Raw genomic sequence first — 12,833 nt, 5'->3', positions numbered from 1 at the left:
TGCAAGGAGAAGACTAACCAAATCAGGACTCATATAGTTTTGTGAAACTTTGTCATTACAAATAAGGTAATAGCTTACATCCTGTTTCTACACATCAGAGTAACAAACCATGGTGCAACAATGCTTGCTACAAAAATGGTAGATGAAAACACAAAGAAAAGTAAACTCTTGATTCTTTGGGCCAGATTTTTACGTTAAAAAATGTTCATTGGAAAATGAGGATAATGTAAAGGGAGAAACTTCAATTTGATTTATTTAAGGTTATTTGGATAAATTCAAGTTTGCTTGGCTTCTTTTAGGATTATTCTTTAACTTTAATTGTCCAAGAAGTTATGTAACCAGCAATTAGCTACCAAGAGTTCCAAGTTATTAAAAAATTCTGTTACAAATATAACACTCTAGAACCTAGTAGACTATAAAACTGCATAGTAACTGTCTTCTACCAAGATATTTGTAATTATTTTGTTACAGTGGGAGGAATTCTCACTATTATTATTCCCAAATTCTTCTAGAACCTTATAGGAAAATATAGTCCTTTGGAATCAAGTTATCTGGCTAGTTCTATTAGCAAAAATGTATACTATAATTTTTTCCAATTACCATGATTAAATGTAGTAATTTAGGTGATATAAGAGAAAAATAGCCTGAGCCTAGGTCCCAGCTCTGTGGATTATTAACTGTTTAAATCTCTTTACTTCAAAGTATTAGCCCTCTCAGCTTTATAGAAGATAATGATAATAGTACATGCCCTGCCAAACCCATGGGCTCTCAAGAGAATAAAAAGGATTCCCAACAATATTTGCCACCAAAATACCTGGCATAAAACCTAACCTTAACTGCATCTAGAACCCAGGTTGGGGGTAGGTGGCAGGTGATGGGGGAGGGGGAATGAAACAAAAGTCATTCAGAAAATAATAGGAAAGGGGCGCCTGGGTGGCTCAGTCAGTTAAGCATCCAACTCTTGATTTCGGCTTAGATGATGATCTCATGGTTCATGAGTTTGAACCCTGCATCAGATTGGGCTCTGTGCTGTCAGCGTGGAGCCTGCCTGGGATTCTGTCTCCTTCTCTCTCTGCACTTCCCCTGCTAGCTCTCTATCTCTCTCTTAAAATAAATAAAAATAAACTTAAAAAAAAAAAAAAGAAAATAGTGTGCCTGCTTGGCTCAGTCGGTAAAGCATCCCAACTTTTGGTTTCGACTCAGGTCATGATCTCACTGTTCATGAGTTTGAGCCCCACATCGGGCTCTGTGCTGGCAGCATGGAGCCTGCTTAAGATTCACTCTCTGTCCCTCTCACTGCTCCTCCCCCCACTCATGCTGTCTCTATCTCAATATAAATAAGCTTAAAAAAGAAAAGAATAGGAAAATCATTAACTTTGCAGCTGAACACAACCATATTTGAATTCTTACACTATTACTAGTTTGATCTTAAGCAATTTATTTAATCTCCCTGGGTTCAGTTCCCCCATTTATATAATGGAATATTATATTATCAATATTGCAAAAGTGTTAAATGAGACAACAAAGAGATATAAAGGGCTTACTATAGAGTCTTGTTTTAGGAATTTGTTAATAAATTGTAGCTGAAATTACACAGAATATTCAAGTAGAGAAATAAGGTTTCAGTCATGAAAATATATAACTAATGGGTACTTTGAGCCATGAATTGGAGGTTCTTTAGCAGCAAGACAGCATATACTGGAGATAGCATATACTTAAAGTGATGGATCAATTGAAGCTATGAAGTTGGGAACTTTCATTAACTCATAAGTCTCAACACAGACAAGTGTAACATTGGCACCATGTGGAATACAGGAAAAGAATTAAAACACTCTAGGCAGCAAAAGAGGAAGAGAAATCTAAACAAGAGACCTAACAGATACCCTTGGATATATTGGCTGAAGTGTTTTTTAACAATTTACCCATGAAAAAACATTAGAGTAGCATCAGAGTCCAATGGAATTTTATCTGAATTTTTAAATATGTAATAATATTGGACTTAATTATTGATAACATGCACACACTATATTTGTGGCAGGGTCATTATTTTCCTACCTCCTCACTCTCCCACCCCATGTGCACACACTCTGACGTGTGACTTTGCAGTCCCTCCCACTATAGGACCAGCTTGTATTCCCAGTCCCCATGACTTTATGTTTGGCCAGGTAACTTGCTTTGGCAAATAGGCTAAGGTAAAAGTGACAGTGTGCCAGTCTTGAGCTTAGACCTTAAGAAGCAATGTCTCTGCATATTCCCTGTGTCTCTGCCATTACCAGGAGAAGAGCATGCTGGGTTAGCCCCTGGTCCCAGGAGGAAGGTGAAAGACACATGAAGTGGAACTAAACCATCCAATAGAGCCCAGCTTTTGTCAGCAGACACCAGAAGTGGGTGCAAGCTGAAATGAGATCTGCAGAGCCACCCTGCTAAGCCTAGACCAATTGCCTGACCCTTAGCCAGTACGTAGGTCCATAAAGATAAACGATTGCTTCTTTATGCTTTTGAGGCTTGGAATGACTTATTGCAAGCATTTTGCTGGCAATAGCTAACTGACTACACTGTTCTTAAGAGGCATCTTGCTTTTTAAAGTATGGTCCCTATCTGCTTATTCATTGCCATCAGAAAGGCAACCACTGTTTGCCATCCTTCAGGTGTCAAGGTATGCTTTAAAAAAAAAAAAGTCCTTTGATTCATGACTTATACATTATCTAGAGAAGAAGAGAAAGGTGATATGAAGAGTGAATGGCAGTCTAGTTTTTATGGTGCAAACAAAAGTAATATTAAGTATGGAAAGTCAATCACCATATTACCCTTTTTGTTTTTGTTTCTTCCAAACTTTTTGGTACCTCTCTTATTGACTCCCCACTGGTAAACATGTGAGTAACCTGAGTCTCTTAACCACCAATACTAACCCTTGGGTCCTTCTCCATACAACAACATATGCACCTATTTAGGCAAGCCTAGGAAATTTGGAGGTGAATAAGTGACTGTTATCAAAGGGACCACAGGCAGGAACTCAGTCACTCCTCTCTTGTGTCCCACAACCTATGGAAACTTGTAATACAAAGCCTCTAGAATCTTGAATAAGGTGGCCTTATTAAAGAATAAGGTAGTTATTCCGAGATTGCTGAGTTGTTATGAAGTAATGGTATTTATCCTGCCTTTTGGGTATCTGTCATCTATTTTTTAAAAATGTTTATTTATTTTGGGAGAGGGTGTGCACACACACATACATGCGCACATACACGTGTGGTGAGCAGGGGAGGGGTAGAGAAAGAATCCTAAGCAGGCTTCGTGCTGTCAGCATAGAGACTTACTTGGGGCTCAATCTCACAAACCATGAGATAGAGACCTGAGCCAAAATCAAGAGCTGGATTCTTAACCCACTGATCCACCCTGTGAGATCATGACCTGAGATGAAATCAAGAGTCAGATGCTTAACCCACTGAGCCACCCAGGTGCCCCTCTATCATCTATTTTCATCATACACAGAGGACTGAGATTTCCAGACCTCTGACACTTCTGGCTGTATTTAATCAAACCTTGAGGCTATTATTCAGGTAAATAATTTTATCTTTATCTGGAGTTGGAAATTTGCATGTCTAGGATACCTAGTTAGCTAGATCATACCTCATTCAAGAAGATCTAAACATATCCTGCAGAAAGTATTCAGGGCCAAGAAAAGGATACAGGCAGAAGTTGTGAGATTTCAGAGAAAGATTTCCTGCAGTTAGGAGACTCATATAAAATTGCCTGGTGGTGTTTCAAATAGGCTTAAATTCAAATCAATGGCTTAAATTTGCTAGCAGAGGTAGAATTTTAAGAACCAGATTTTTAAGGAGAAATTAACCTAGAGGAATTAATTTCTGATGAAAAATTGAAGATACCCAGTAGATTTGGGGAGGTATCTAGCCAATTCATAATTCATCTGCTCTGGACCCTATGACCTGATTTTTCCAGCATGTGCTCACAGTGTTTTTCCATGTAGCTCACGGTGAGTTCATCTGTACTTTTAACAGAGCTGTAGCCAATGAAATGCTCACTTTGGTCATTTATCAGGAAGCCTCTAGATTGGTGCCACTCAAGGTTAGTCTGTGCATTGACAGCATCAACTTCACTAGGGCCCTATCCAGGCTGACTGAACAAGAATCTCTGGGCTGAGGCTCAGCAATCAATTTTTAAACCAAGTTTTCCAGAGGGTTCTTGGCCATGTTCATATTTGAGGACTATTGACTTAATTCACCTTGAGCAAGTCACCCCTCTGTCCACAAAATGAAGAGGTTAACTTGGATGATGTCAGTAGGGCCTTTAGAGCTCTGTCATTCTGCTATTTGACTCCAAATAGTATCAATCTCTCCCCCTGCTTTTTTTCCCCTTTTGATCCATGACTGTTATAGAGTGTAAAGGAAGACTTTGAGAGCCAGATCTGTGGTAAGTCATCTCCATTCTCACCCTAAAGAAACTAGAACACCACTAGTTATAATAAACACATGGGATATTTGATGAAACAGGTATGGCATTCTGAAACTCAGGAGGAAAAAACTTATCCTGTTATATACATAAGTAAATAGCAATCAAAATTGTGTAAGCAAAACAAAAATACCTTCCTACTACTTCCTAGCTCAGTCCAGAAATAATGACCATCACAACAACAATAAGGATCTCTGTCACCCAGATCATGGGCTTTAAATATAATTTCCCTCTAGAAGAAGCCAGAGCTGCCTGTTGGAGAAAAGTGAGGGAGAGAAGAGAATTCTAGATTTTAAAAGATGTAATAAACAGATCAACAAGGGCAGTGTGTAGGCCTTGTTTGGAGCCCAAGTCAAGAAACCAACTGAAAAAAGTATGAGGTGATCAGGAAAATTTGAACAATAACTGGCTTTCTATAACACTAAGGGGATTATTTGGAGCAAGATAATTGTATTATAGTTATTTTTTTTTAAAGGAGTCCATGGGGCTCTTGGGTGGCTGTCAGTTAAGTGTCCAACTTCGGCTGAGGTCATGATCTTGCGGTTTGTGAGTTCATGCCCCGCGTCGGGCTCTGCGCTGACAGCTCGGAGCCTGGAGCCTGTTTCAGATTCTGTGTCTCCCTCTCTTTCTGACCCTCCCCTGCTCACATTCTGTCTCTCTCTTTCTCTCAATAATAAATAAACGTTAAAAATTTTTTTAAAAATAAAGGAGTCCTTATCCTTTAGAGATACATATCAAAGTATTTATGGATAAGATATTACATCTGGGGTTTTCTTCAAATTGATAGGGTTGTAGGGGCTGGGATAGGAAGAAATCAAACCAGAGCAGCTGTGAGCCAAGTCGTAGCTGGGTAATGGGTGAATGGGAGTTCATTGCTCCCTACTGTGCTGGGTATTTCAATTTTTCTATAATCAGTAATCTAAAAAGAATGAAGCCAGAAAACATTCCCTCCTCCAAAATACAAACCATGAAAGATAGATATACTTCCATTTTCTATTATGAAGAGTGAACATGGTTAAGTCCAATGCTTCCAGAGGAAGCATTGCCAGTGGGAGGGGGGGTCTCTCCAGATCCTCAAGTGCCCTCACTTTGTCTACTTGGAGCCAACCCTTGTTTTACCCCTTGCAGAGAGGGCTTTGTGAGCAGAGGACCCATGCTGTGAAACAAATGCCTAGAGAGTGTTAGTGCTAGCTTTGTGGGCACACCATAGGCACTCAACAACTGCTCGCTCAATAAGAAATACTTCCAGCAGAAGTACAAGTGGCCAGCTGTCAGACACAGATGTACTTGAGTCCCTGCTGCTGTGCTCCCTGCCCTCACATTCAATACCCAAGCTTCCCTCGCCCTTAGCCCTTAGCTACTTACCACGCCCACTGGCAGCTACTTGTGATCTGATCTTCACTTTTGGTGGGAAACATCTAGTTTAGGATTGCCCTTTACAGATACTTCTTTCATCTGTGCCTTTAATGAATTGTGTTGACAAGGTAAAAAGACCTGACATCAATGGTTTTCAAATAAGTGAAAATTAAAATGGTAAGATCTTGGGGTGTCTGGGTAGCTCAGTCAGTTAAGTGTCTGACTCTTGATTTCAGCTCAGGTCATGATTTCAGTTTTGTGAGTTCGAGACCCATATCAAGCTCTGTGCTGACAGCATGGAGTCTGCTTGGGATTCTCTCTCTCCCTTATTCCCTGCCCCTCTCCCACTCGTTCAAGCTCATGCGTGCTCTCCCAAAATAAATAAACTTAAAAAAATAATTATGCTACACCCCTATTAAGCCTCTGAAATTATGCTTATATTAAATAAAATAGAAGATACATGTGATAAAGAAGACTGTTTATACACTGATCTCTGCATAATCTGAATATATATATATATATATATATATATATATATATTTGTTGAAAATTACTGTATCAAATATTTAAGAGTAGTTGGTTTGGGCAGTTGTATTGTGAATGATTTTAATTTATTTCTGTACACTTTTGCAGTGTTTTTTGTAAACATTTTTTGTAATAAGAATACTATTTTCATAATCATAAATTTTTTTTAAACATTAGTTCTATAAATGTCCCTATATTTCTTAATTGCCTGATGTTAATGACTTTGACGATAGAAACAAAACAACAGCCATAGATACACTCAGAATAGGTACTATCGCTTGTGCATTTAATATAGTTTTTCTTGGCTTAGTTAAAAATATAGTGTAATAAGAACTTCATCTTACGGTCATTTGGATGATAAATGAGACACTATATAGAAAGAATCCTTGTAAGCCTTTAGGTTCAGTTTCCTTTGTATGTAAAACGTTGGGAAGGCTGGGGTAAGATACTATATTTGAACATGCATTATAATCTATGAAATGTAAGAATGGTAGCCATTGTTATTACTTATTCGGATGTACTTTAACAAAGGCATTTGGGTTTTGCCATCTTATTCCTGCTCTAACCTTGCATAATGACTCCAGTGGTTCTGCAAGGAAAGGACCCTGTTTGCATGGGTTTAGTACCCTACACTTGCCTCCTTGTTCCCCCTCACCATTTTCCTAAAGTAATCTGTCTTTTGCTGGGAGAGACACATGACTTTCCACACACACAGTGTTCCTCTCAGACATGACATTACTACTCATTTTCCCAGGTCTTATGAGGTCAGTATTAGCTTTCACTACTCCCTGCAAATGACATCTCCTTTTGTTACCACCATTAGTACTCCCATTAAACTGTGGAGGAAGAAATGTGTCTTCCTAACGCAAAAATAAATTCTGGAAGAACAACAAGTCCTGCTTAATTGGAACACAGGCTGCTTTTGGCTGGCTTTTTTTGCCAGGTAATCTGTCAGGAGACAGTTTGAGGAAATGCTGATAGAATCAGAGACTAGATTCAGATTCAACCATTTTTCCTCATCATGTTTAAATATGGCCACTTATAAAATTACAACCTTCTATCTGTTCTATCTGCTAGGCTGCTGTGATGGTTTAAATAAGCTGACTCTTAGATCCAAAGCATCTTAGAGGTTACATATTATCTAAGAGGTAATGCACTCTCCAGTGTTCTTTTCAATTTAGGAAATTTCTTTCACATCCCCACACTTCCACTGCCATAGAATCCATACTCTTGTTTTGTGTGGCAGTCTGTAGCATTATTGGACAAAAGTAATTGCTGGAAAGTTCTTTATTATATTGTACAGAAGTCTACCTCCCTATAACAACCCCACCATAGTTCTAGTTCTATTCTTGGGAGGTTTACAATTTAAATGGTTTTTTTTTTCCTTTCTAAATGATATTTCTTCATCAACCGAAATATTCCTATCTTCTTTCTTTCCTATCAACCTCTATACCCTTCTGTAGAATTACAAGCTTTGGCACTGGAGTCCTGCCTTTATCATTTACTAGCTGGGCTGTCTTGGGCAAGTTACATAATTAATATCTCTATACTTCATTTTCCTCATCTGTGAATTGGATTGTTATAATGTGGCATATTTCATAAAGTTCTTGTACTGTTTCACTTGCATGCAGATAATCTACATAAAACACACAGGAGGACTAGGTATAGAGGTGGCACTTTACCACTTTATAAATGTTCACCATTAATGAAGGTGATAAAGATGGTATGGTTTCCTTCCTCATGTGGCCAGACTATTTGGACACTCTAGTCTATCAATGTCCTTCTTAAGTTATAATGCCAGGATTGGAGGAACAATCAGGGAAACTGAGAATTAGGTGGGATGTGTACCACATGATCTGGATGTTAGCTATTTGAAACTGAGCAACTTACTTTATTTCTCTAAACTTTTATTTCCTCATCTATAAAATGAGAATTATAAGATTATATGCTTTTCAAGTGTGTTGTGAAAATTTAGGGATGATACTGCACTAAGGTACTAAATGTGTCAATCATGGTTGTAAGCACCATATTTAAACACAGTACCATCACCTTGGCAAGCAGTAAGCATTCAATATTATTATGACAGGAGAAGGTATAGGAGTTTCAGGGTGCAGCTGTCTGCCTCCAGGGTAATATTTTTGCCCTCGACACAGAATCTGTGGTCACCCCACCCCTGAGAAACCCCACACATATCTAACCACATTTCTGCCCAGCTCTACTTGCCAGATACTTTGACAGGAAGGAGATAAAAGGAAGAAGAAGAGAAGAAGCTTGGGGAAGCATAGGAGACAAAGAGGAAGAGGGAGAGTCTGTAGGAGTGAGAGAGAAGTAGGAAACACACCAGGTGGGTGGTCGCTCTCAGAAAGAGGGAACAGGAGGAGAGCCACCAACATAAGAAGGGGCCTCTCTTATTTTACTTCATCCATGCCCAGTTTCTTTGCAAGAGTCTGTGCTCAATGATGATTCATGTGAAAAATGAAAAAAAGAACCCTACGAAATTCACACCATCACTTGCTTAGAAAAAGGCAATGGCATGAAGAACAAAGAATATGAGCTTTGGTATCAGATGCATTTTCTTTTTTTTATATAGTTGCATTTTCACGGTACTCATCATTAAGCCCTCCGTTTGAATACCAGATTCGAAGTGTTGCCTTTAATTTGTTGACTTAGATTCTTTTTTTGCCCTTTATTTGTGAAATCTTTAGTCTTGCCAGAAAAGTTAAGGCACTGTAGGGGGAAAAAGATATTCCTACATCCTCTTGGTACCTACAGGGATCTGGAGGATCAAGAAAAGTTCTCTCCACTGGGAGAGTTTAACTTTGAGCCTTCTTCTTGAATCTGGAAAAAAATGCTTTTGGAGGCATTTTGATGTCCAGAGTTACTGAGAGCCCTGAGCACCTCTGTGCTCTGAGCTTTGGAAGTTTACTTATCACAGTCCAGTGATTCCCAATCTGGTGACCGATTTGCACCATTAACCCCCTGCTCTGTATCTCCTAGACTTCCTGGCCACAGTTTAGTGTTAGATGCTACTAGTAAGAAGGGGTGTCCCTGTGACAATCTTAAAGTGAAACTAAAGAGAAGCTGTCACCTTTCCTTTGGAAACAGCATGCAGGCCCAAGGGCTTCTGTAGAGAGCAGATAAGCCATTCTGGAGGAGGATGTTAGTCTTCCTCCAAATCACCCTCCTTGGATCAAAAGCAGCTGTAGTTTTCAATGGCAGTTTTCTGAGATTCCTATTCCTGTGCTTTATCTTCCCTGAGGTTTTCAGAAAACAAAACAAAAACCAGCAACTGCCCCTAATCTTTACTCTCTAAGCCCTCCCAATGGTGCTGTAGCATCTGATCCTCTGCACGATGTCCTTCCCTGTTTGGAACGCCTGGAATGGTTTCAGGGTTTCTTTTTTCATGGTACTCTGGTTGTGCCAACTGCACAATAGACTTGCCTGGACAGTTGTGGGAAAACACTGACGCATGGCTCCCACTTCTAGAGACGAGCTTCGGCACCCATATTTTTAAAATGCTTTTCAAATATTTCTAATGGGCATCAAAGATAAAAACCACTGTCTCAATCTCAAATTGAACACCTGACCTCAGCTTCTTGTTTCTTTTTTTGTCAGACCCACATTTCTTGGTCATTTCAAATCAGCTGTATCAAGTGAGAGAACTTGCTCTATCCCTTCCCTCAATATGTTTTCCCAACACATTGAGGATAGGCCAATAAAAGCAGTTTTCAAAGTGGCCTAGGGTTTCTTGGTGTCTCACAGATGGTACCTGGGAGAAGCAAATGTCAATGCAAATATAAATGTGTAAAGACATACAAGAGTAAATTACAAGTAAATGATTAAAAAGATTTACCAGGCATTTTGAAAAATAACCAACATTGTACTTTTGAAAATGAAAAATATGCCAATAGAACCAGCATCCCAAAGGACATATTTGACAAAGAAAGTAAAAACTGGTGAGCTGTATAATGGATGTGAGTCAATTCCTCATCGTACAGCACAGAAAGAAAAATAATAAGACAAAATGGACTGTATACCTTTTTTAGCACTTTACATATAATTTCTTTTATAATTCTCATAATAAACCCATAAAGAAATACTATTGCTTCCTTGCCTTAGAGATGAGGAAACTGAGGCATAGGGAGGCTACGTAACTTGCACAAGTTTCTATACCTAAGAAGAGATAGAGCCATTATATTTGACCTAGAGAGCCTGGCTTCAATTTTGTTACTCAGCAACTGTTATGTTATCATCAAGAAAATTGAAACCACAAAAAAAAAGTTGATGTGGAGGCTGAATTTGTTCTAGAAGAGAAGATAGAGCAAAGTAAAGGCAGTTTTTTTTTGAGAGATAATTACTGAGACTTTTCCAGAATTGATGAAAAATAACTATCATCAGGTTCAGTAAGTTCAAAAAAGAATGAAAAGAAAAAGAGATAAATCCATACTTAGACACAGCAAAGTGAGAATGCAGAATGCTAAAGAAAAGGAGCCACTGATGTTAAAGGCAGCCCATTAGAGAAGATAGATCACCTAAAAAGAAAATCCTTTATACAGACAAGTGGGCTCTTATAAGCAGCAGTAGAGATCAGAATACAGTAGGATAGTATCTTAAAAACAATGAGTAAAAATAATTACTGATTTACAAAGTATACCCAGCAAAATTCTTTCAAGGATGTGGATGAAAGAAAGACTTCTGTACAAATAAAAATTGACAGATTGTAACACCTAGTTCTTTACATTAGGAACATGTAGAAGATATATTTAAGGAAGAAGGAAATTTATACAAGAAGTGACAGAGGAAAAAATTTCTAATCAAAGAAACTGCAAATATATGGGTAAATCTAACCAGATTTTATATAAAACAGCAATAATAATATCTAATTTATTGGGGTAAAATATAAGACAAAACTAAAATACTGGGCAAAAATATAACTTGAGAGGAGGTTTTCTGTCAATGTGTTCTAGGATCTGTGTTTGAGAGGAAAATATGATATTGTTTAACTTAGGGCTCTGAAAATAATATGAAATTTCATATTTCTTTGAAAGCACTAAAAGAATAAAAATATAATGTGTATCTTCCAAACCAGTAAGGAGGAAAAATGAAATGAAGAAAAGGCAAGTTCAATTGGTTAAAAAGGAAAGAAAACAAGGAAGGAAGGAAGGATGGACAGAAGGAAGGAAGGAAGGAAAGAAGGAAAGAAGTGAGGAAGGAGGAAGGGAAGGAAGGAAAGGTAGAGGGAAGAAGGGAAGAATGAAACCTACAAAAAGATACACAAATAACACACTGAAGAGTAGGAATAGATGCACGTTTCAGTAATGATTTATTTCGGTGAACAAACTCTATAGTTAAAAAAGATTATCAGACTTTATGTCTAAAAATCCATTAGAATCCCATTATTTAGACACACCTTAAATAAAAGAACCTAGAAAGTTTGAAAGAAAAAGTACTAAAAAGCTACAGCAGGCAAACACTAACAAACAAACAAACCAAAAAAAAAAAAAAAAAAGGGAGGAAGGAATTGATATGTCTGTATCATCATGATTATAAAACAGGCCTGCAGTTCTATGCAATGAATGCTGTAATAGAAATAGGTACAGTCTATTGTGAGGGAAAAGGGGAAAAAAACCTCTTATCAGAGAGTTTAGGGGAAGATTGAAAGAATTTGAAGGAAGAAAAGGAAATAAACATTTGGCCAGTGTTTGTTGAGCAGCTGCCTATTCCTGGCCCTGACCTGAGTGATTTATTTGCACTCTCTCCTTGTAATCCTTATGACAACTCTCTACAACATGAATTATTACCTTCAGGTTAAGTAGGTTGACTAGGGCTCATATGTGGCTGAACAGGACATTGAATTCAATTCTGTCAAACCAGACAACCCACCATGTGAAAACTGAGCCTTAAGTATTTATGTGTAGAATTACCAAATAAAATATAAGATAACCAGTTAGATTTGAATTCCAGATAAACAGCAAATAATTATTTTTGTACAAGTATCCCATGCAATATTTGGGACATACTTATACTAAAAAATTATTTATCATTTATCCAGAATTCAACTTTAACTGGGAGTCCTCTATTTTTGTTTTCTAAATCTGGCAGCTCTAGGTGAGATAGAAGGGAGGCCAGAGGTGAGCAGAGATATAACGGTGCTTAGCAAATGTCCCCCTTGTGTCCCAAAGCAAGACTCACCTCCTTTCCTCCTGTGACAACACATTTAAATAAATCAAAAAATATTTATGGCATACCATTTTCTTAATTGTTATTTAAGGAGGGGGGGTTAAACCAAGCTTGTGGGAGAAGAAGAACATAGGCTGGACTCTTCTTAAAAGAAAGAATATTATCTAGTGGGCTATATCCATAGAAATATATAGGAGCTGGGTATAAATTCATGTATAAGTTTTATGACTGTTAATTTGCATAAAAAATGTCATTGTCTGATATTCTATTTTAAACATAAAGTCATACAAATGCTCATGTGCCAG

The 12,833-nt window shown here is 37.9% G+C and overlaps 1 protein-coding gene and 1 long non-coding RNA gene across 3 annotated transcripts in view; one reads left to right on the top strand and one right to left on the bottom strand.

Moving 5' to 3' along the window:
• LOC115509083 overlaps positions 1–12,833 on the top strand; it is a 63,982-nt gene that overhangs the window by 746 nt on the left and 50,403 nt on the right. The window lies entirely within an intron of this gene.
• GPR141 (G protein-coupled receptor 141) overlaps positions 1–12,833 on the bottom strand; it is a 44,828-nt gene that overhangs the window by 21,665 nt on the left and 10,330 nt on the right. The gene's annotated exons all lie outside the window — the stretch shown is intronic.

The sequence above is a fragment of the Lynx canadensis genome, chromosome A2, assembly GCF_007474595.2.
Source record: "Lynx canadensis isolate LIC74 chromosome A2, mLynCan4.pri.v2, whole genome shotgun sequence".
NCBI lineage: Eukaryota > Metazoa > Chordata > Mammalia > Carnivora > Felidae > Lynx > Lynx canadensis.
The sequence above is the reverse complement of the archived record's forward strand: the minus strand, read 5'-3'. Positions and strand labels throughout refer to the sequence as shown.